This window comes from Xenopus laevis, chromosome 4L (genome assembly GCF_017654675.1).
Source record: "Xenopus laevis strain J_2021 chromosome 4L, Xenopus_laevis_v10.1, whole genome shotgun sequence".
NCBI classification, from domain to species: domain Eukaryota; kingdom Metazoa; phylum Chordata; class Amphibia; order Anura; family Pipidae; genus Xenopus; species Xenopus laevis.
The window spans coordinates 41,309,103-41,334,369 of NC_054377.1; the positions used below are offsets into that span (position 1 = coordinate 41,309,103).

A 25,267-nucleotide genomic window follows, 5' to 3' on the forward strand; every position below is an offset into this window, starting at 1 on the left:
CTCTAAGGGAAACTCTTCTGTGCCTCTTAGTGCTCTTACCTTTGACTGTAATATATGAACCCATTAGTGAAGCACTACAGAGATTTTTATTTTCTCTTTCCTTGCACATATACAGTACAGTAGAATTATCAAACAGAGGATATTTTATTGTTTAAGATTTTTATTAAGTATACACAACTACAAGGTTATAAATCAAAATGGAAGGTAATTTAGCTTCTTAACTGTCCACGTTTATTGATATTCCTTTTTGAATTATCATTTTCTTTTTCATTTTTGTAGTGTGTTGTTCTACTTTATCGTCCTCGGTAGAAAACCTCTGTTCCTTTTCTACTTCCTCTGAGTTATAATCTGTAATTCATCTTTGCTCTCATTCTTCTCTGGTCATTTGTTGTCACATTTTGTTCCTCGGCATTAAGGTGTTGTTCCTCCATCTTTATTTGGAATTTGGAGCAGTGTTTTGACCTTCTAAACATAAAATTATAGTAGTTTTGCAAAATGCTAGTCATTAATATTTCTATTATTAGCAATATTCATCCATCTTTACAAATTCCCATACAGTACCTTCCAATGATAATGAAATATACCATATTTTATTTCTGGCATGACACATGCAGCTTTTTGCTTGTACATGATTTCTCTATATATTTGTAGTACACATAAGTGCTAGTTTTCATACATTTTAAAGTTTTGGGCAAATGGATTATCATTAGATTGGAAAAAGGACCATCTTGTGCCAATATATTCATTACTGTGTTATTTTTATAGTCAATAAAGTACACAGTGAGTAAGGCAAACAGTATGGATGCTTCCAGGAATATGTATAAATGCAAATATAGCTTGACATAATTTATATATATATATATATATATATATATATATATATATATATATATATATATATATATATATATATATATATATATATATATATATATATATATATATATATATATATATAGTATAATATTCCATAATATAAGAGTAGAATATTCCATAATATGATAAGAAAATATTACCGTAGGTAATGATGGTAGTCTTCCTTGGCTCATTAGCTATCTCTGTGAAAAAGAAATAACACATTCATAAATTTATATAAGAGAATATCTGTTATTAAGACAAATATGCAGAGATATTTAGCTAAAGTAAAGAACTATAAACAATACAACTATATATATATATATATATATATATATATATATATATATATATCTATATATTAAATATATATAGAGATAGATAGATATATAGATAGATATATTGTATATGTAGATATATTGTATATATAGATATATTGTACACACACACACATATATATATATATATATATATATATATATATATATATATATATATATATATATATATATATATATATATATATATATATATATATATATGTGTGTAATGACCTCAATACATAGAATTCTGAAGTATAAAAAGATCAATTTACCAGAAATGATGATGATGGTGCCACCTATCAGGGGAAAGACTGTTAAAAAAAAAAATAACAACAGTATTTAGTATTGGACTGATCAATTCTGTCTTTCTAAGTAACACAATATTGAAACTGTTAGTAAAGAAATCTAAGCATAAGTGTACATTGATAGGGAACTCTAGGGAAAATATGTATAGTATATAATTGTACTATTAGTGACAAAAGTCTGTAGACAGTCTCATATGTCAGAGCAAATCCAGAGATAATGTACCTGATGCCGTGTTGTCCTCTTGCTGCTCTACATCATGTTCTTTCTTCTTCATGCAACATTTTTTTATTATAAGCCTATTGATTAACAGAAGAAAAAATGATCCATTAATTCAGAGAGAACTGAAATACAAGTTATGTGATAGAAACATTGTTTCTAGCATTATCCATTCTACAAGAAACCAGTGATAGATAATATACAGTATTGCAGTAACTGATATATCTACTGTTTGTCTTTGTTTTTAAGCCTGCTGTGGGGTGGGTGTAAAAGGACATACCACAACACTGCAATGTAATAAAGTTGTGAGGAAATAAATTAATTATTATTATTATGAATTATAATTCATAATAAAAAGTGTTTAACACTTAATAGAAAATTTCCACTGATTTGCTTTCCAGGCAGAACATATATTTAGTTATTTTTCTTAAAGGACAGATTAATTTAGATGTCGATACTTCTGAACAACATGTTTTCCATCACCATCCAAGTGTGAAAATGCTTTATGCAAGTAAACCTACCATATTATCAAAATGACTGCTGCCACGGTCAGTACAATAAATATTGTAATGGTCATTATGTCTAGGCCACCATAAGCTGCAGAGAGAAAAACAAGAGTTTAGTAAAACAATATTAATCATGGTTAGAGATCTACATATGATAATTGTTACTTTTCCCAAAAGAATTAGTGTGCCTTATATATTTATATATACATATTTGAAGGACTGTAGATAACTGTAATTAAATCGAATATTGCTATTTGCTATATAATTTACAACATAACATAATACAGAGACATGCATTTTGGAAATGTATACTGTATAATATGAATAAATAAAATAGTGAGCAATGTAAAAGAATGATAAATAGTTTAAATCCAGTGCCTTAAAGAATCAAAAAGAAAGGGCAGACTTACAATATTCTTCAGACTCTGCTGCGCTTTCATGAGCGGTCGTAGTAGCTACAGATGGGCTGGTAGTCTGGTGGCTTGGCTGGATTTCTAGATAAGAAACAGAGAAATTTTAAATTAATGATTGTTAAAAGCCTTTAATTTTCCACAAATACACCAACAACACTCTATTATTGATTAACTGTGATTACATAAAATATATTAATATCAGGTGGCAGTGCAAAAGATAAATGCTTATTTTAAAAAGGAAAGTATTACTTTGTGCTTAAATACCTAATATAAAAAAAAGCATTATCCCCACAATACTGGTTCATTTGGACTGATCTGTTTGAATTGGATTTCTTATTGCACTGAACAACATGGTTTTGGCATTTCCGTAGCTATAAAAGTTGCCAACAATGCAGATCCATTATAGAAGCATTAGTTAATAAAGTGTGAATGAGAAAAGAATCACCCATTCATGAGATGAGCCCTAAATAAAACCACTGGATCTCTTTAAAGGGATGCTTCACCTTTAAGTGAATTTTAGTATGTTATAGAATGATTAATTGTTAGCAATAATTTTCATTTGTCTTCAATTTTTCATTTTATTTTCTTTGAACTATTTGCCTTTTTCTTCTGTTTCCAGCTTTCAAATGGGGTGAGTGACCCATCTAAAAACAAATGCGCTAAAAGGCTACAAATTGTTATTGCTAATTTTTATTGCTCATCTTTCTATCCAGGCTTCTATTGCTATTTGTCTCTTATGCAAATCAATGCATGGTTGTTAGGGTAATTTGGACCCTAGCAACCAGACTCCTGGAATTGCAAATAACTAAAAAAACACAACTAATAAAAAAGCAAACCTATTGCAAACTGTCTCAGTATATCACTCTCTACATCATACTAATTGAGAGGTGAACAACCCCTTTAAATGCCAGTTTCAGTGAGTGTTTTAACTTAATAGCATACATAAGATTGTTCCTTTGGTTAAACATTTATTCTATATCATGAGGCTTATTTATATGGTCTAAATGTATTACCCCCCCCCTTCATTCCTTGGTTTTTTTTATTCTCAAACTGTTCTCAATCTGTGTTTTAGCTGCTCTTTAACAGCTAAAAAGTTTACAACACTTGTCTGGCCTCATTAGATAAGGGATTCAATGAAAATATTGCTCACAGCCTGCCTACTTAGAATTAACAATATATATTGACTCTGCCAGAATGCAAATGCCGTGCAAATATGCTTTTTTTTTTTTATAACAAATTCTACTATCAGTACAATCATTGGGACTGGCCACAGTCTTATATTCAAGGTTTATAAACCTAAAGGTTATTTAACATTTCCAGAGCCTTGCTACTTTAACTAAGGGCAGAATCAATGTCTAATACAAAAAAAAATCTAAAATCTAAATAAGAGTATACTTACTGGCTTTCACAGCTTGAATCATCTCATCCAGCGATTCATACTCTGGTTCCTCTGTGACACTGAAGGCAAATTCTGACTGAGGCTGAGAAGTCTGTTTTTCAGTTACTGAGTTTTTGAAATCTGAAAAGTAACCAGATATAAGATATATGAATGATATAAAAGTTTAAAGATTAAAAAGTTAATCATATATTTTCAAGAACTGGATGAACTATTGTTCATCTATAGCTCATAATGCATCTACTGAATCATAACATTGCCTTTTTTTAATAAATTCACCTATAAAATATACATACATATCACTGACAGGCTATGTTAAATACAAAAACATTCTTTGACATGAAAATAAATATTGCAAACACGATTAAGAGCCTATATACATTTATACATTACAGCAAATCTTACCATTAGAAGTTTTGAATAGATGTACGTTGTTAAATTGAATAATAAAAAGAACAAACATGAAGACCTTAAAGGACCACATGTTGCTCTCTTGTTGTCTCTTGTAGAATGATATAATATGTGTTGTTCTCAAGATTACCTAAGACAGTGATAAACACAAAGCATTATGAGGTCATAAGGCATTATGATGTCATAATGGCATAAGACATTATGATGTCATAAGGCATTATGACATGACAATGCCTGGCATTGTGACATCACGACTCATTTGCATAGATTTTCCAGATAAGCAGGGAATGCTAAACTTTTTAAAATAAGACTGAGAATTCTAATTTGATCTTATATCTAGATATCAATGACTTTGGTGTTAATGATTGTAAACGTGCAACTAAATTAAATGTAACGAAGTACAAACATTAGTATTAAAAAAATGCTTATCTTGAGCACAAGTTACCAGAGACAGTGACATTGTCAGGCATTGTGACTCCACAGTTCATTTGCATATTTTAAAGAATAAGAAGAAATGCCAAAAGCCATTCAAAGAAATAGTGGTGTTTCCAAAAAACTTTCCATTGGAAATTTCTATAGAAGTTAATGGGAAGTGTATCTTCAACGTTCCAATTGATTTTTTTTTTTTGTGGAATTTTCTAAACAATGAAAGTGAATGGAAGAATACAATTTTATTTTCTAATGGATGAGTTTCATGGCAATTTTTTTTCTAATGGTTGAGTTGAATTGCAATTCCCATAAACTCAAAGTTAAAAAAAAAGACAACTCAAAATTTGAAAATAACCAATCAAAATGTATTAAAAAAAAATAGAATTTTTAAAAAATGGTAACTAGGACCGAGCTGCAAAATTTAATCGAATTCGATTCTAATTTTTTCACAATTTTTTTTTTAAAAATAAAAAAATCTTTTTACAAAAATTTTTTTGGTCTACCAAACGACTCCAAATTATTTGTAGGAGGTCCCCCATAGGCTAAAACACCAATTCAGCAGGTTTTAGGTGGTCAATAATTGAATTCTTAAAGGGACAGTACATGATACATTTAAAAATTCAAATATTTTTTAAATTCAAATCAAATTTCGACTATTCCCTATTCGAGTTACACTAAAATAATTCGACTTCAAAAATTTGAATTTTCAATTCGACCATTGAAAAATCTATAGAAAGAAACCCTAGTATTGGATACACCTTGAACCCATATTTCCTCTGTTGTTGTCACTGTATTATGTGAATTACATGTGTTGTTCATAAACTTATCTGGTATCGCTGGGCATTGTGACATTACCACTTATTTCTCCAGGTTCTAAGATAAGGGGCAATTGTTAAATCTGTTTTATCAAACTGATTGTTTTTCTGAATAATTTAGTTTAATGGTATAAGGTTTAAAGGTAGCTGTACATTAAACAATGATGGGTTATTAGCTGCTTGTATAGCTTGTTATTAAAATAAAAAATAAACCTGGACCTCCATATCGCTGTTATAGCTAAAGATTACACCTCTGCCTCCACTAAACCTTTTCTTCTATACTTCTGTAAGGTGTAATACTGACCTGTGGCTAGTGTTACACACAATCCCTTGCCTTCTTCCTTGTATTCAGGCACAGCATGCACCCATCATTTCATGCCCAAATACACCTTACAGAAGTATAGAAGAAAAGGTTTAGTGAAGGTAGAGGTGTAATCTTTAGCTATAAAAGCGATATGGAGGTCCAGGTTTATTTTTTATTGTTATAATGGATGGTGTGAACTAGTAGTAGGCAGACCTAGGCTGCAACTGTGTGTGGATACTAGACATACCCCTTCTGTCTGCTTTATAATCAGCTCATCTGAATCTCTGGGTTCTCCTGCGCATGCACGTGGTGGGGAGTTCTAAGCACATTGGGGTGGCGTGGCACATTGGAGAAACTAATCAGAATTTTCCCATCATTTTATTCTAGAATTTTGTTTAATTTGACAGCACTGTATTTAAAGGGGTGGTTCACCTTTAAGTAAACTTTTAGTATATTATAGAATGGCCAATTCTAAGCAACTTTTCAACTCTTCATTATTTATTTTTTTTATAGTTTTTTAATTATTTGCCTTTTTCTGACTCTTTCCAGCTTTCGAATGAGGGTCACTGACCCCATCTAAAAACATATGCTTTGTAAGACTACAAATTTATTGTTATTTCTATTTATTGTTATTTCTCAACACTCAATCTCATCCTAATGATTGTAAGCTCTTCAGGTCACAGACCTCATACCAACTTAAAATAACAATACACCTGTTTTTGAAGTACTGCACATATTGGTGGTGCTATATGAGTAAGTAAATACATCTGCCATTTAGCCACACAGATTGCCAGTTGTCCAGATCCCCCTGCAAGGATGATGTGGATACAGTTACTTGGCGTACATAATTGTGTATTTTGCAACCATCAATACATTGCTTGTAGACTAGTGATGGGCGAATTTGCGCCGTTTCGCTTCGCCGAAAAATTCGCGAATTTCGCGCGAAATTCGCGAAATGGCGAAAAATTCGCGAAACGGCGCCGGCGTCCGTTTTTCGAAAAAAAAATTTTGACGCCGGCGAATTTTTGCGGCCGTTTCGCGAATTTATTCGCTGGCGGCGAAACCAGCAAATTCGCCGCGAATTCGCGCCTGGCGAATAAATTCGCCCATCACTATTGTAGACATGTAATTATCCCCTCCTATCCCCTTTCTTACAAATTATTCTAGGGATCAGGCTGCCATGAGCCCTGTCCTTACCACTTGCCCTATGGCAGGTTTTAGGGAAAGTGCTGACCTGCACCCCTGATGCTGCTGTTTGCACATTGTGCCAGATTTGTTTATTAAACATGACATGTAGACCAGGATAGGAAGTCCTTGCTGAGTGAGCATTTAGGGAAACTCTTTTGTGCCTCTTAGTGCTCTTACCTTTGACTGTAATATATGAATCCATTAGTGTAGCACTACAGAGATTTTTATTTTCTCTTTCCTTGCACATATACAGTACAGTAGAATAATCAAACAGATGATATTTTATTGTTTAAGATTTTTATTAAGTATACACAACTACAAGGTTATAAATCAAAATGGAAGGTAATTTAGCTTCTTAACGGTCCACGTTTATTGATATTCCTTTTTGAATTATCATTTTCTTTTTCATTTTTGTAGTTTGTTGTTCGACTTTATTGTCCTCGGTAGAAAACCTCTGTTCCTTTTCTACTTGCTCTGAGTTATAATCTGTATTTCATCTTTGCTCTCATTCTTCTCTGGTCATTTGTTATCACGTTTTGTTCCTCGGCATTAAGGTGTTGTTCCTTCATCTTTATTTGGAGCAGTGTTTTCACCTTCTAAACATAAAATTATAGTAGTTTAGCAAAATGCTAGTCATTAATACTTCTATTATTAGCACTATTCATCCATCTTTACAAATTCCCATACAGTACCTTCCAATTATAATAAAATATACCACATTTTATTTCTGGCATGACACATGCAGCTTTTTGCTTGTACATGATTTTTCTATATATTTGTAAAGTTTTAGGCAAATGGATTATCTTTAGATTGGAAAAAGGACCATCTTGTGCCAATATATTCATTGTGGTGTGCTTTTTATTGTCAATGACGAACACAGCAGTATGGATGCTTCCAGGAATATGTCTAAATGCAAATATAGATAAACAATTTATATATTATAGTATAATATTCCATAATATGATAAGAAAATATTACCGTAGGTAATGATGGTAGTCTTCCGTGGCTCATTAGCTATCTCTGTGAAAAAGAAATAACACATTCATAAATTTATACAAGAAAATATCTGTTAAGACAAAAACACAGTAAAGATATTTAGCTAAAGTAAAGATCACCTTACGTCCTAAACTATAAACAATAAAACTATATATATATATTTATTTATAAATATATATATATATATATATATATATATATATATATATATATATATATATATATATATATATATATATATATATATATATATATATATATAATATGACCTTAATACATAGAATTCTGCAGTATAAAAAGATCAATTTACCAGAAATGATGATGATGGTGCCACCTATCAGGGAAAAGACTGTTAAAAAAAAAACAAAACAGTATTTAGTATTGGACTGATCAATTCTGTCTTTCTAAGTAACACAATATTGAAACTGTTAGTAAAGAAATTTAAGCATAAGTGTGCATAGATAGGGAACTCTAGGGAAACTATGTTTAGTATATAATTGTACAATTAGTGACAAAAGTCTGTAGACTGTCTCATATCTCAGAGCAACTCCAGAGATAATGTACCTGATGCCGTTTTGTCCTCTTGCTGCTCTACATCATGTTCTTTCTTCTTTATGCAACATTTTTGTATTATAAGCCTATTGATTAACAGAAGAAAAAGAATTATGCATTAATTCACAGAGAACTGAAATAAAAGTTATGTGATAGATATTGATTCTAGCATTATCCATTGTACAAGAAACCAGGGATAGATAATGTACAGTATTGAAGTAATTGAAATATCTACTGTTTTGTCTTTGTTTTTATGCCTGCTGTGGGATGGATGTAAAAGGACATACCACAACACTGCAAAGAAATAAAGTTGTCAGGAATCTTAATTAATTCATAATAAAAAGTGTTTAACACTAAATAGAACATTAAAGGCCGGATTAATTTAGATGTCGGAACTTCTAAAAGAACGACACTCTGTTTTCTATCACTATCTAAGTTTGAAAGTGCATTGTAAAAGTGTTTGTTCTGTTGTAAACTTACCACATTATCAAAATGACTCCTGCCACGGACAGTACAATAAATATTGTAATGGTCATAATGTCTAGGCCACCATAAGCTGCAGAGAGAAACACAAGAGTTTAGTAAAACAATATTAATCAAGGATAGAGATCTACATATGATAATTGTTACTTTTTCCAAATGAATTATTGCGCCTTATATATTATTAAACACCTCTACACTACGTCTATGGTCTACAGACTGCACAACAATTTACGTCATCACTGTCTTCCGCTTTTGCCACTTTGTGGCCTTTGTTAATATATATATATATATATATATATATATATATATATATATATATATATATATATATATATATATATATATATATATATATATATATATATATATATAAAATCAGTCACAGGCAGCCAGACTTTAAACCGGATTCCCCCAAGTTGTTGGTGCTGGGTCAAATATTTATGTAAACTTTCACAAAGTCCCGCAATCCAATGTTCCATGATTCAAAATATTTTTATTGCATAAATCTATGTATCAAATGTTTCGGATACATAGATGCAACAAGAATAATTTAAATCACGGTTCATTGGACTGCGGGTCTATGTGAAAGTTTCTATCTATCTATATATATACACACACACATTTGCAGGACTGTAATTAAATCTAATATTGCTATTTGCTAAATATTTTACAACCAAACATAATACAGAGACATGCATTTGGAAATGTATACTGTATGATATGAATAAATAAAATAGTGAGCAATGTAAAAGAATGATAAATAATTTAAATCCAGTGCCTTAAAGAATCAAAAAGAAAGGGCAGACTTACAATATTCTTCAGACTCTGCTGCGCTTTCATGAGCGGTTGTAGTAGCTACAGATGGGCTGGTAGTCTGGTGGCTTGGCTGGATTTCTTGATAAGAAACAGAGAAAGTTAAAATTAATGATTGTTAAATGCTTTTAATTTCCACACATATACCAACAACACTCTATTATTTATTTACTTTAATTACATAACATATATTAATATCAGGTGGCAGTGTAAAAAAGATAAATGCTTATTTTAAAAATAAAAGTATTAGTTTGTGCTTAAATACCCGATATAAAGAAAATGCATTATCCCCACAATACTGGGTCATTTGGACTGATCTGTTTGAATTGGATTTCTTATTCCACTGAACAACATGGTTTTGGCATTTCCATACCCTTTGTAGCTATAAAAGTTGCCAATGATGCAGATATTCCTTATAGAAGCATTAGTAAGTAAAGTGTGAATGAGAAAAGAATCCCCCATTCATTACATGAGCCCTAAATAAAACCACTGGATCTCTTTAAAGGATTGGTTCACCTTTAAGTGAACTTTTAGTAGGGATGCACCGAATCCACGATTCGGCCTTTTTCAGCAGGATTCGGATTTGGCCGAATCCTTCGGCCCAGCTGAACCGAATCCAAATACTAATCTGCATATGCAAATTAGGGGCGTGGAAGGAAATCACGTGACTTTTTGTTAGAAAACAAGGAAGTAAAAAATGGTTTCCCCTTCCCACCCCTAATTTGCATATGCAAATTAGGGTTTGGATTTGGTTCGGCCGAATCTTTAGCAAAGGATTCGGGGGTTCGGCCAAATCCAAAATAGTGGATTCGGTGCATCCCTAACTGTTACTATGTTATAGAATGACTAATTGTTAACAACAATTTTCATTGGTCTTCAATTGTTCTTTTTTATAATCTTTGAACTATTTGCCTTTTTATTCGGACTGTTTCCAGCTTTCAAATGGGGGCCACTGACCCCATCTGAAAAACAAATGCCCTACAAGGCTACAAATGTATTGTTACTGCTACTTTTTATTACTCATCTTTCTATTCAGGCTTCTTCTATTCATATTTGTCTCTTCTGCCAATCAATGGTTGCTAGGGTAATTTGGACCCTGGCAACCAGATTCCTGGAATTGCAAATAACTCAAAAACCACAAATAATGAAAAAAAAGCAAACCCATTGCAAACCAATTGCAAGCTGTCTCAGTATATCACTCTTTACATCATACTAATTGAAAGGTGAACATTCCCTATAAATGCCAGTTTCAGTGAATGTTTTAACTTAATAGCATGTTATGCAATTGTTCCTTTGGTTTAACATTTATTCCATATCATAAGGCTTATGAAAAATTTTTAAATATGGCTCTCAGTCTGCCTACACAGAATCAATACTACATAGTGACTTTGCCAGAATACAAATGCCGTGCAAATGTACTTTTTTTGTATGAAATTCTACTATTCAGTACAAGTATTGGGACTGGCCACAGTCTTATATCCAAGGTTTAAAATCCCAAAAGTCATCTAACAGTTCTGGAGCCTTGTTACTTATATTTAACTAAGGGTAGAATCAATTTCTAATACAAAATACTTACTGGCTTTCACAGCTTGAATCATCTCATCCAGCGATTCATATTCTGGTTCCTCTGTGACACTGAAGGCAAATTCTGACTGAGGCTGAGAAGTCTGTTTTTCAGTTACTGAGTTTTTGAAATCTGAAAAGTAACCAGATATAAGATATACGAATGATATAAAAGTTAAAAGATTAAAAAGTTAATCATATATTTTCAAGAACTGGATGAATAGATGTTCATCTTTAGCTCATAATGCATCTACTGAATCATAACATTTCCCTCCCTTTTTTAAGAAAGTCACCTATAAAATATACATACATATCACTGACAGGCTATGTAAAATACAGCAAGAACATTCTTTGACATGAAAATAAATATGGCAAACACTATTAAGAGCCTGTATACATTTATACATTACAGCAATTCTTACCATTAGAAGTTTTGAATAGATGTACGTTATTAAATTGAATGATAAAAAGAACAAACATGAAGACCTGAAAGGACCACATGTTGCTCTCTTGTTGTCTCTTCGTAGAGTGATATCATATGTGTTCTCAAGATTACCTGAGACAGTGACAAACACAAAGCATTAAGAGGTCATAAGGAATTATGATGTCATAATGGCATTATAACATCACAATGCCTGGTGACATTACAAGGCATTGTGACATCATGACTAATTTGCATAGATTTTTCAGATAAGCAGGGAAAGAAACTTTTTAAAATCAGACTGAGAATACTATTTTGTTTTTATATCTAGATATTAATGACCTTGGTGGCATTGAATTTAAATGTGTCATTAAATTAAACGTAACTAAGTACAAACATTAGTATTGAGAAATACATACCTTCAGCATAAGTTACCAGAGACAGTTACATCATTGAGCATTGTGACATCACCAGGCATTATGACATTACAGTCATTACATTTTAAGAAAAAGAAGAAATGCAAAATTTCAAAGAAATAGTGTTTTTAAAAAAATTTACAAACTTAATGAAAGTGAATGGAAGAATGCAATTTTATTTTCCAACTATTCTTTTATTCGATTTTACTTAATCATGATTAACCCCTTTGAAGTGCTTTTTAAATATGCTGAACGTATAGTCGGTTGAGTTTAACTTAAATGTGATCATGAAAATTAATAAATCAGCCTATGTGCATACATTATTTAGTATTTATATGTAAAATTTCAATACATTTTCTTACTTTTCATTGTTTTGACAGTAAATCTATAATCAAGTTAAAAGAATATACCAGAGTATGGAATAAACCTTGAATAGAGATATAGAGAAGGTATCTTTTAATTCCTCATCTTTATCATTACAAGGGATTTCCATTCTTATAATCAAGTTCTAAACCTAATTTTGGTGCAGTCTTCAAAATTGGGCAAATAATATAACAAGTGGGAAACTATTCAAGATGAGATTAGGGGTTTGCTGACAGATGGGGGGCAGAATATAGATTTATTTGCTGGTGGTTTAGGATTCACAAAACTTGGCATGTAGAGCTGCAGTAAGGCTCACCCAGGTTTACTTAAGTTCTCAGTAAGTTTTGTCTGACTAAGGTCTGCACAATTTTATTGCGGCAATATGCAACCAATTTATTCAAGGGATAATGCTGGAGGGGGGTTTCAGTTGATATCATTAGAGTCCAAGCAGAGGAGAATGGCCCATTAAACCCTGAGGGTTTTTTTTAATGTTATGTTGTATTTATTCATTTTTTAATTATTTGTTGGGGTACGGAAAAAAAAGGGGATTAGAAGTGTGTATACGAATGGTAAATGCAGCCACTAAGGATAGCTCACTACACACAAAGATCTCATAGGGTAGATGCTCCTGGGTGGAGATTTTGAGGTGATTTTTGGAAATTTCACCAAAATCACCAAATTTAGGAAAGATTTGTGTCTTGGTGCTTTGGAGAAGAAAGACATGCATACCCAATTTGGATTCAGGGGAATGTGTACTTTCCAAAAATATATGGTTTTCTGGGGTGAACATACTTTTTTTCAACCTTTGCCCACCCCCAAATCTATGTAAATGTATTGATTTTGCAGTACCTGAAATGATAGACCATATGGGGGGGGGGGGTCTTCATTTTAGGGCCCCTATATGACCCAATTTGGATTCGGGGGAATGTGTACTTTCCAACAATATATAGTTTTCAGGGGTGAACGTACTTTTTTCTACCTTTGACCCCCCCCCCAAACTATGTAAATGTGTTGATTTTGCACTACCTGAAATGACAGACCAAATGGGGGGGGGGGTCTTCATTTTGGGGCCCCTACATGCCACGTGCTTAGGTAAACCTATACATATTAGGCATAAAACTGTTCAGAGGACACCAGGCTTTCATATTTAGGGTTATTTATCTTGATACCTAGTATATGGAAAATATGATGCTGCAGGGTGGACATTTTGAGGTGATTTTTGGAAATGTCACCAAAATCACCAAATTTAGGAAAGGTTTGCGGCTTGGTGTTTTGGAGTAGAAAGACATACATACCCAATTTGGATTTGGGGGAATGTGTACTTTCCAAAAATATATGATTTTCTACCTTTGCCCCCCCAACAATGTAAATGTGTTGATTTTGCAGTATCTGGAATTACAGAACGCAAATGGGGTGTCTACAGTTTGGGGCCCCTATATGCCACATGCTTAGGTAAACCTATACATATTTGGCATCAGACTTTTCAGTGGACTCCTATCATATTCAGGGTGTTTTACACTGGTATCTAATGATGTGTGGGAGATATGATGCTGTAGATTGGAAGCTTTGATCACTAATTTCTATATAAAAAATAACTTTGGGAAAGAATTGCAACTTGGTAGTTTGGCGTACATAGATATATTTACCCATTTTTGATTTGCCAGAATCTGCTCTTTCTAATAATGCGTAGTTTTCTAGGGTAAATCTACTGTAAGTGGAATGTTTGGCCTTGAAATAAGAAGTATGCCATTTTGTGGAGCGGTGCTTCGGAAATTTGGTAGTGTAGCCTGGAGATTTTGATCTATACACATGAGAAATCTCCATAAAACTATATATATTTGGTATTGGCACGTTCAGGAGACATAGAACTTCCCAATTCAGCTGTGTTCTTTTACATAAAATAAATTATATTTCTGATATATGTGATTGTACTATGTGAAACATTTTTTTTTAAATTTATTTTATTAGACACTTCTGTATCTTTTTACAGAAGTGGAATTACATATTTTGAAAGCTCATGTTGTCCTGAAAAAAACAATATATTGTTTTCCTAGGTAAACTAAACCCCCCCCCCCCAGGAAAAGCCCTTAAAGTGAAAGAGTACAAAAAGTCTAAAAACAGATGACAAAACGGCTGGCAGGGAAAGGGTTGATGGAATCTGTTTATCTGTATATAGATTCTTTGTGGTGGGATTAACATTCACGCTACCATGTGCCACTAGATGGAGGCACTGTACTTAATAATATGTGCAGCAGGTATAGTCACAGTCACAATGGAACACTATTATTATTAATAATACATGAGTGAACCATGAGACACTTTTTGGTTGAATCGTTCATTTTTATTATGGTGGAATATAGAAAGGTTAGCTTTTGAGACACCTCATAACTAATGATGAGCAAAACAAGTTTCGCCAAAGAATTCACAGAGCCATCTAAAAATTTATCAAAACTGTGATATTTCACCATATTGTATTGGAGAACTTTCTTTCCACATTCCTACTTTTTATATTCAGTTTTTTTAATAAATAGCATTCGTGCTATAAGAGAAAAGGAGTTTTTTTTTTTTGTATTTTCAAAAACCTCTAAAACCCACTTAAATGGTAATATTGATAAATGTGCCTCCCAGTAGCTCCCTTCAAGCTTGCAAAGGGGGTACAAGCAGATCAAATGGACCAGTGGCAGGCATCACTAGTCATAGACAAGATTATTTATTGTTACATTTTCAAATAAATTCTTAACATAGAGAAGGCAAAAGTACTAGTGCAAAATACTAAAAACTATTATGACTGTCATTCTATCTACAGTATCTACTGCAAAATCCTTGGGTAAATTGAAGAAATAAAATATCAAAATATTAGTCCCAGAATTTCATTATTAGGTGGTATAGAGTGTTTAAATTACCAAAATATGAGTTGTAATGCTCGGTTTTTAAAAAAAAATAACTGTACTTTTTGGTCACTATAAAACTTAGGGCAGGACAACATGGCTGATTCCGCCACGCTCCGCAAAATCGCAGGCGTCACGTCGGATGCGACAGAAATAAGGCAAGTAATTAAATTGTCGCATAATGTCGCAGCATTGATGCAACGCAACTGTCGGATGCAGGCGATGCATCCGACAGTCGCGTCGCATCAACAATGCGACATGATCTGACACTGCCATTACTTACCTTGTTTCCGTCGCATCCGGCGTGACACCTGTGATTTTGCACAGTGCGTCGGAATCGGCCATGTAGTCCTGCCCTTATGGTGGAAATTTGTAGCAATAGTGATATATTGTGGGGACATATATTATACACTATTGTGGGAAAATAAATGGAACAATTTACATTTAGGAGGGTGGATACTCTGTTTATTCATGTAAATAAGATTTACATGTAGGGGCAGATTTATCAAGGGTCGAATTTAGAAGTAATGCGTTTTTTTGAACTCCCATAACTTCGAAATACAAATAAAAAAAGACCAACTAAAATTTGTTTTAAGTTTTTTCTGCGGGTGACTAGGCTGTATTCGATCATTCGTATTCGATTCGAAGTATTTTAAAGAAAAACTTTGATTCAAAGTCCACCAATAGACTCCAAATAGGTTGTAGGAGGTCCCCCATAGGCTAAAACAGCAATTTGTCAGGTTTTAGATGGCGAATGGTCGAAGTCGTGGTTTTAAAGATACAGTACATGATAAATTTCGATATTTTTTTTTTTTTCTTAAAATTTTTTAATCTGCCCTGTAATGATTTACTTTTTGGCCCTGTGATATGCACTTTGGAGCGTTGATAGCATGGGGACAATTACATATCTTGCCTGAGCATCCTGCATGTTATGCTTTTCTGTGTTAGGACAGTTAGGGGCATATTTATCAAGGGTCGAATTTCGAATTGAAAAAACTTTGAAATTCGAATTCAAAAAGACCAACCGAAATGAAGTCGGTTTTTTTTTTTTGGTCAGTTTATGATCGAAGAGGTCCATATTTGGCCGAATTCGAATCGTACGAATTTAATTAATAACGCAATTGATTGAATTCGATTAGAAGTTTTTCCAAAAAAAATTTGATTTTTCAAAGTCCACCAATTGAGGTTCTATGATGTCCCTCATAGGCTAAAACAGAAATTCAGCAGGTTTTAGATGGCGAATGGTCAAATTCGAATTTTTAATGAGACAGTATACAATAAATTTCGAAATTTGATTTTTTTTTTTTTTTTGCAAATTCAAATCGAATTATTTATAACTATTCCCTAGTCGAGGTACACACAAATAACTCGAAATTTAATTTTTTTTTCATTCGAAAATTCACTTCGGCCTTTAATAAATCTGCCCCTTTGTAAAGATGATGCACTGAATGAACAGAGTGTCATGTTGTGCAAGGGTTCTGCTTCTATCGAGAAGATGAAATTTTAGGCTGGTGCAATAAGTTTAGTATATAAAACATGGCATTTTTAAGGTTACTTCTCCTTTAAGCCTCTATTTGACATTGTTGAGCAGTCAAACTACATTTGATGCTAAGGGATGTCAACTTTAATACTTAATCAAATTGTTAACCCATTAAAATTGGTGAAAATTTGGTGAACATATTCCAAGTTAATAAGGAGCAACCAGAATAACCACTCAGTAAAACAGAATATTAAGATAATGGACATAGACTGTCACTTTTATGCTTAATAATCAGTGATACTACTTTCACCTAAATAGTACAACTTTGTGCTGACACAGCCATCTTACAGAGGTTCCTTTGCCAAAATTCATTGTTATTGGCTTTATGCTAAGATGCAAGATGTTCCCAAACACAGAGATTTAATTTAAATTGGCGAGCAATGTTTAATAACGAAAAAAAATAGAAAAAGAAGGAAAGAAAAGAATGGTGTAATTCTTTCAAGGGAAACAAAGAAAATAGAACGATTTGCAATCTGTTTGCTTCACAAACTTTAAACACAAATCACTCAGTATATTCCTTTTGTCTCACATTCAGAATTCCTGACAAATATTTTTCCTACATTCAGGATCAGCAAAAGGTTTTATTTGAGCAAAGGGTTTTGGGAATTTAATGCTTCATTGATCCTGTCATCTTATTGTCAGAAGACACGTGTCTCTTGGCACATTAAGTCACTGATAGGCCTACGGCAAAGGTCTCATTGAAGGGCCACAGCAGCCCCACCCCCAAAGAAATGGTAGCAATGTTGCCCTTACCTGATTTCATAACAAACATACACACACACACATTTGTTTATAGGACAGCTGCTAAAAAAATCCAGCTGGACAAAATGGAACATCCAAACTTACCTTCAGAATCAGTACACTTTTAGTACTTGTTATTACGATTAATAGCCCACCTTACAGGTATATTAAAGTGAAGAGGAGAACAAAAATATCAGAAATCATATTTCTTTGCATCTGTCTGCACTGTGCCTTCTGTATTACGTTTCTAGCACAAATAGATCATGAACTCTATTTCTCCTCCAAGCCCGGTGTGCTCAAAAGCATTGATATAGGGGCTTTAGAATTTGTCTAAAAGAAATTGATAATGACAAAGTTATTGCACATGCATGGTTGCTAGTGGGTCCTAGGCAAATGCCCATTTTTTTTAAAAAAGTTGGACCCATCAGAAAGTTCTACCTGCTAATAGTCATACATTTAACAGTCATATTGAAATACCAGTGGTCCTCTTGGTACTAGAAAAATATAAGCAATTGTTAACTATTTTTTAAACTACAAAAAGGCTTCACAGTAATTCTAAAGCTGTCAATCAGGGGTATAACTATAGAGGAAGCAGACCCTGTGGCTGCAGGGGGGGGCAGAAGGTATAGAGGTCCCATTAGGCCCTACTTCATATAAATTTTGAATAAATTCTAGTAAAACAAGTCAACCTCTAGACATTTTTTGGGGCCTGAAAAAGTATTTGCTGTGGGGCCCAGTAATATCTATTTACACCACTGCTGTCAATGTGGGTTCCCAAGGGGTTCTATATTGGTTATGGGGAAGGACCAGTATACAAAAGCTATTGGTCTGGATGCTACAATTGTTTTAATCACGTTTAAAGGTGCTGGAGAATGTACATAAGGGTTAACGGAAGTGGGTTTTTTTAACGCAATGCTTCTTTACTGCAGTGTTAATGTTGAATTTTAGAAATATCACTGTGTGCTTCTGTCTGCTATAGTCGAGGAATGGGACTAAGTGAATACATAAATAGAGGGCAACAAACAAACTTTGTCCACCTTGCTTTAACTGGTTTTAGTTTGGGGCTATCTATTCTTATTTGTAAACAATGTTTTGTACAGCCTGTAAAGATATTTAATTCACGTACAGTATCTTTTCTGTTAAGGGTAGGCAATGGGATTAATACAACAATTATTCTTTACCTCTAACAATTAGTTAAATCTTCACCAGGCTTTCCATTAAGCTAGAGGCTGCAGATTGTTGCATGAGATCTACCTGTGTTGCATTTCATTGTTAAAGGGGTTGTCCACCTTTGAGTTAACTTTTAGTATCATGTAGAGAGGGATATTCTGAGACTATTTGCAAATGATTTTCATTTTTTTATTATTTGCGGTTTTTGAGTTATTTAGCTTTTTATTCAGCAGCTCTCCAGTTTGCAATTGGGTTGCTAGGGTCCAAATTACCTTAGCAACCATGCATTGAATTGAATAAGAGACTGGAATATGAATAGGAGAGGGCCTAAATAGTAGAGGAGTAATATTTGAAAATTGGAAAGAGTCAGAAGAAAAAGGCAAACAATTCAAAAACGCAAAAAATAAATAATGAAGACCAATTGAAAAGTTGCTTAGAATTAGCCATGCTATAACAAACTTAAAGTTACCTTGAAGGTGAACCACCCCTTTAAGTAGGAATTGAAAACAAAAAGGAGTTTGAAAATAAAAAAGTGACATGATAAAAGGTAGGATTTACATTTGGTATACAGCAAGAACTGTTAGTGGGTTTTCAGTACAACTCAATGTGTGTTTTGTTTTATTTCTATGATCTCGGAGCAGCCTTTCTAAGGAACACTCATTTGTAAGAGATAGAGGTGGTTATCTTTTTGAAATCTAAATTACAGAAACTAATGGGGTAGCTAGCCTTCCTCTCCCAAACTTGGGTGAGCCACTGGCAGAGGCCATCAAAGTGGGGGTGGAGAAGGGAGACAGGTTTGTTACAGTTAGAAGTAGAAAAAGGTGAAAGGAGGGATGGTTGTTCCACAGCTAGTGGACCTAAAAATGTGTCATTTTGGCCAAAGATGTTGAGGTATGTATGGCACAAGCTGACTCTCAGAGCACCATGGGGGCAGCCACTCTAGTGCAGGAGGGGATAAGTGCTAGGAAGGCTGTCGTGACCTTTTGTAAGGATTCTACAGGATTTCTCAGACTCATATGATATGTGGATTTCAATCTGATATAGGAAATCAGCTGATTGGAGAAAATTACATCTCAATCAAGCAGTTATAGACCAGGATGCCAAGAGCATCCATTCAGATTAGAAGAAAGTAAAAAACGGTATTTTACAGTGAGTGTTATCGGGTTGTAACATTCTCTTCCTAAATCAGTTGTGCCAGCAGATATACTAGTATGGGACCGGTAATCCAGAATGCTCGGGACTTGGGGTTTTCTGGATAAGGGATCTTTCTGTAATTTTGATCTTCATAGCTTGTCTACTTGAAAATAATTTATACATTAAATAAACCCAATAGGATTGTTTTGCCTTCAATAAGGATGAATTGTATCATAGTTGAGATCAAGTACAAGGTACTGTTTTATTATTACAGAGAAAAACACAAGAAAAAAATCTGAGTTATTTGATTATGGAGTCTATGGGAGATGGCCTTCCTAATTTGGAGCTTTCTGGATAATGGGTTTCCAGATAACGGATCCCATGCCTGTATTAGATAGTTTCAAAAGATGGTTGGATGCCTTTTTAGAAAGTGAAATAATATGAGGTTACTAAAATTTACTTTTAGTGCAAATTTGGTCCAGGGACTGGTCTGATCACCATAGGCTTCAGATAGGGATTTTCACCTTCCACTGGATGAACTAGCAGTTAGGCAGATTTCAGTTGGACAAAAAGGTTGAACTTTATTGACCAAGTTATACATTAAGCAGTATCTAGTAAACAGTTTATTTACAAACTTAAGTGTAGTATGCAAAGTAAAATTTTAGACCCAATTTGCACTGCTTATCCATGCAGTAGCCAGAATGCAGTTGTCTTTTGCACAATTTCACGGGTTCTACCTAGACAGCCTCTGGTGCAGGAAAGTTGAGTGCTGGGGAGGAAGATTAAGGGTCCCAACTGAAACAGGCCTTAGGTGGGCCTTGCTGTAGTAGTAAAGGAATGGTTACCACCCTGATGATCATATAAGCTTCTAATTCTTCAGTATATCTTGGAACCTCAGAATATAAGGCCCTAACAGTGGTGCCTCTTGGGAACCCCTCTCTTCTTGGCCAATCCATTTGCAGCCAGGTGAATATTAAGGTAATAACACTTCTGCTCTCCTTGTCAGAGCTTCTATAATAGCAACATTTTACAGGAGCTAGCCCTCAGTATAGCCAATCCAGAGGTCATCTGCTTATCTCAGTGAACTTTTTCTTTACTGAGGCCTACCTTGCAACAGGTTCCTGGCACCATATACTACCTACAGCCAATGGAGTCCAAAGTCTAGGAAGCCCTCACCTTTGTAGACTAGGGAAGCTACCTTATACTCAGCCCAATAAAAAGCTCCAGCCTCACCTAGGGCATGCCAAATCGGAATGAAAAATTATTCTGCATACCCATACTTCTATCTGACCAGTGGCTAGCATTTGCGTGAAAATAGTTTGTAAAGTAGTGTTATTGAAATATTGTTATTATTTATGCTTGCATGGGGCTGCCATTTCCTGGTACTTGTGACTATTTCATTATTTCTCTTTTTTTTTGTTGCCAACACTAGTAGCCTGATATTGTATTATAGCAGGGATTCTAGAGACAATATGTTCCCTGAACAAAGCCAGTGTCCCATGTGAGAAATCAGGATCAATTTCTCTCGTTTACATCTAGTACTTCTATTTTGAATGCCTGTGCCCGAGGGAAAGTTTAACTGAGGCAAAGTGAACAAAGGCATTGAAATTATAAACTATACATCTATATGAACTATAAAACTGTAATGTAACAAAAAACAACAACGCTATTAATTGCATATAAAAATAATTGGCATTATAAAATGGGGCAGTTATGTTATGACAGTAGCTATTTAAATGTATGAAGAGCCTTGAAGAAATACTGTGAACAAGGTAGGTTTGTTCTAACGAAATTCCACCATCTGTTTCTGCTCTCTCTCCTGATTAGGCCACACCAGTCTGACCAATGTAATATGCAAAATCGAAGTAGGATGGAGCACACAAAATAGCAGCTTTTACTTCAAAAGATTTATTGAGCACAACATGTTTCGGATCTTCATGGATCCTTTTTCAAGTGTAAAATACAAAATGAACACAGAAACCTTTTTAAACCCCAAGCACACCCTAAAACCACTCCTTTTTTGGTGACATCACCTCCACTTCGATTGGTCCCAACGATAGGGAAAACCTTCTTAATCCAGTGCAGACAGTGAATCACACTTCCAGAGATATCTATTCACATAACATTAATCTTCTTAGTAGCAAAGTCCCCACCTTTAAATACTGTGACATTAAAAATATTGTTACAGTTACATATATACTTGTCTTAATTGTAACAAATGTTGCAAACTTTTAAAATTGTAACAAAATTTAAAAACAGTAACAAAAAGGCTAAATACTTGAAAAATTAGGTACTACTCTCTCCGGAGTCTACCTACCATTTTATCCAAAACTACATCTTTTACAAGACCACTTACGGTCAATTTTAATAGCATTTTTAGCATTAATCTTTAGCATTAATATTTATTCTCATAGGGGCTACGCAAGTACAAATAAATCAATAAATTAATAAATTACTTTCTTACCATGCCTAAACATTAGATCAGTATTTTCTATCAGTATTTTCTAATACAAAAGTCGAAATCAGAGGAGTCTGAAGGGAGGAAAACAGTATATATTAATAAAATCATAAGAAACACTTAACGCTCCAAGCTTCGTTTAGACCTTTGGGGGCTAAAGCATTTAATTTCAAAATCCAATTAGCTTCTCTCTGGAGCATTTTTTGTTTAAAGTTACCCCCTCTATTGAGTGGTTGTACTAATTCCAAAACTGCCCACCTTAGCTGGCCATGTGTATGCTTAGCAGTGTTGAAATGGCGGGCCACAGCTGTATCTGTATATGCACCCGGTTTAAAATTCCGTATATCATTTTTATGTTCTTTGATTCTGGTTTTAACGTTTCTTATTGTTTGGCCCACATATATGAGTCCACACGGACATTTAAGCATATAAATAACTCCTTTTGAGTCACAGGTGGCATAATCATTTAATTTAACTTTAGTTCCTTGGGTCGGATGGTCAATATGGTCACCTTTAATAATTGAAGCACAACACATACAATTCAAACAAGGGAAGGTCCCTTTCTTTGGAATCCCAAAAAATCTTTGTGGATTTCTTTTCATTTTGACTGCTGGACATAGTTGATCTCTAATACTTTTGCCTTTCTTATAACAGAACAAAATAGGTTCTGAAAAAAGGTTACCATACTGACTATCTCCCTGTAAAATTGGCCAATACTTCCTTAGTACTTTTTCAATTTCCTTATTGTGTTTAACATATTTTGAAATGAATGGTATCCGGTTACTACTGTTCTTAACATGTGACCTTTGGTCTAACAAATTCTCCCTTTTAATTGTCGCCACTTCACTCAGCGCTTCAGACAGTGCTACTGGTGAATAGCCTCGTTCTAAAAAACGGTTGTATAAAGTATGACTAGAATTTTCATAGCCCGTGTCCAAAGAGGTTATGCGTTTGGCACGTAAAAATTGTCCTTTTGGAATAGCTCTAATCGTACTAGGATTATGGAAACTACCTGCATGTAATAAACTGTTTTTCTCTGTTTCTTTCCTATATAAATTTGTGAAAATTCTCCCCTTAATCCTCAAATTCACATCCAAAAAATTTAAATTATTTTCTGACATCTCTGCTGTAAATTTAACAGTTTTATGGCTCAAATTAGCTTCCTGTATCATTTCTAGGAGCATTTCTTGTGTGCCATCCCATAGAAGCAAGATATCGTCCACATATCTCAAATACAGAATGATATGTTTACTATATCTATGTTTCAAAAATAGATCACATTCTAACTTGTGGACAAAAATATTTGCGAAGGATGGAGCAACCGAAGCACCCATTGAGGTCCCTTGTTTTTGCCAAAAGAACTCATTTTCAAACATAAAGTAATTTTTCTGTAAAACTACTGTTAAGCAGTCAAGTAAAAAATAAATCAATTGATGTTCTATATTTGTAACCAGAAGAGCTTCTTCAACATACTTAATCCCCTCTTCTTGAGGTATAGAAGTATATAGACTTTGTATATCTATACTGGCCAGCATAGTGTTAATTGGGAGAGTAGGTAAGCCTGCTAATTTATTCAATAAATCCTTTGTATCCTTTAGACAAGTAGAAATGTTTGTAACTAAAGGTTGCAAGAAGGTGTCGACAAATTGGGCTAACGGTTCTAAAACAGACCCAATTCCCGAAACAATCGGTCGTCTTGAAGAAATACTGCACCATTCATGCCTTGCCAAACAACCAAACAACATTTAGCCCAGAAACTGGGTGTGCTGGGAGTTTCAGATTGATATTTGCAAGCAGTAAATTGAAGGATTGTACTTACATTACCCGTGGAAGTACAATGGCAGCCTGCCAAACAACCTTTTAGATAAGAAATTAGGTGTTGTGTTTTCTTTTCTCTTAGCTTTTCAAGAACTAACTACTATATATGGGATAATTTACTATGCTGGGTACCTTGTAAAAAAGGAGCAGTGCCCATTTTGTAAACACAAATGGAAAATAAGAAAGAAATGTTAATACCTGGATATCGGTTATAAAATATTTAGTGAAACCAGGCAGTAACAGGTAGAAAGTGATACATCACTAGGAAGGTGAGTCAAGCATCTGGAATGGGTACGCTTCAGAACTATATATATATATATATATATATATATATATATATATATATATATATATATATATATATATATATATATATATATATATATATATATATATATATATTTTGAATATTGTGTACCTTCAATGCAATTTGGACTGTTTTTTTAAAATATTGTGTAAGACCGGACAGAAGTTTTTGACCCTGACAGCCTCTTGAGAAAACAGGCTGCCAGGGTCAAAACCAGACAAGTGGCAATCCTCGGTACATATATGTATTAAAGCATTCTCTGTTTTGATATCAGCAACCTCTAATACCAGTTTATGGCATATGTATTTATTTAATTAATTACTTGGACACTTCAATGCATTTTGTTCACTATCACATTTGTGACAGTGTTGAGGGAGATGTGGCTTATCTAGCTAGAGTTTTAAAGCAACTGTGACATCATTTTGTAAGTAATGCATGCCCA

General features: G+C 33.7%; 2 long non-coding RNA genes across 2 annotated transcripts; both read right to left on the reverse strand.

Annotated features, from left to right (window-relative positions):
- Positions 1-218: 218 nt before the first annotated feature.
- On the reverse strand, positions 219-1,885 carry LOC121403006. Its single transcript, XR_005966945.1, has 4 exons — positions 1,707-1,885; positions 1,451-1,489; positions 1,017-1,058; positions 219-465 (listed from the first exon to the last, which is right to left on the reverse strand). It is a non-coding gene; the product is annotated as an uncharacterized LOC121403006 (long non-coding RNA).
- A 335-nt stretch (positions 1,886-2,220) lies between these two features.
- LOC108713638 lies at positions 2,221-4,312 on the reverse strand. The gene is made up of 3 exons (XR_001935185.2): positions 4,019-4,312; positions 2,617-2,700; positions 2,221-2,297 (listed from the first exon to the last, which is right to left on the reverse strand). It is a non-coding gene; the product is annotated as an uncharacterized LOC108713638 (long non-coding RNA).
- Positions 4,313-25,267: the final 20,955 nt, after the last annotated feature.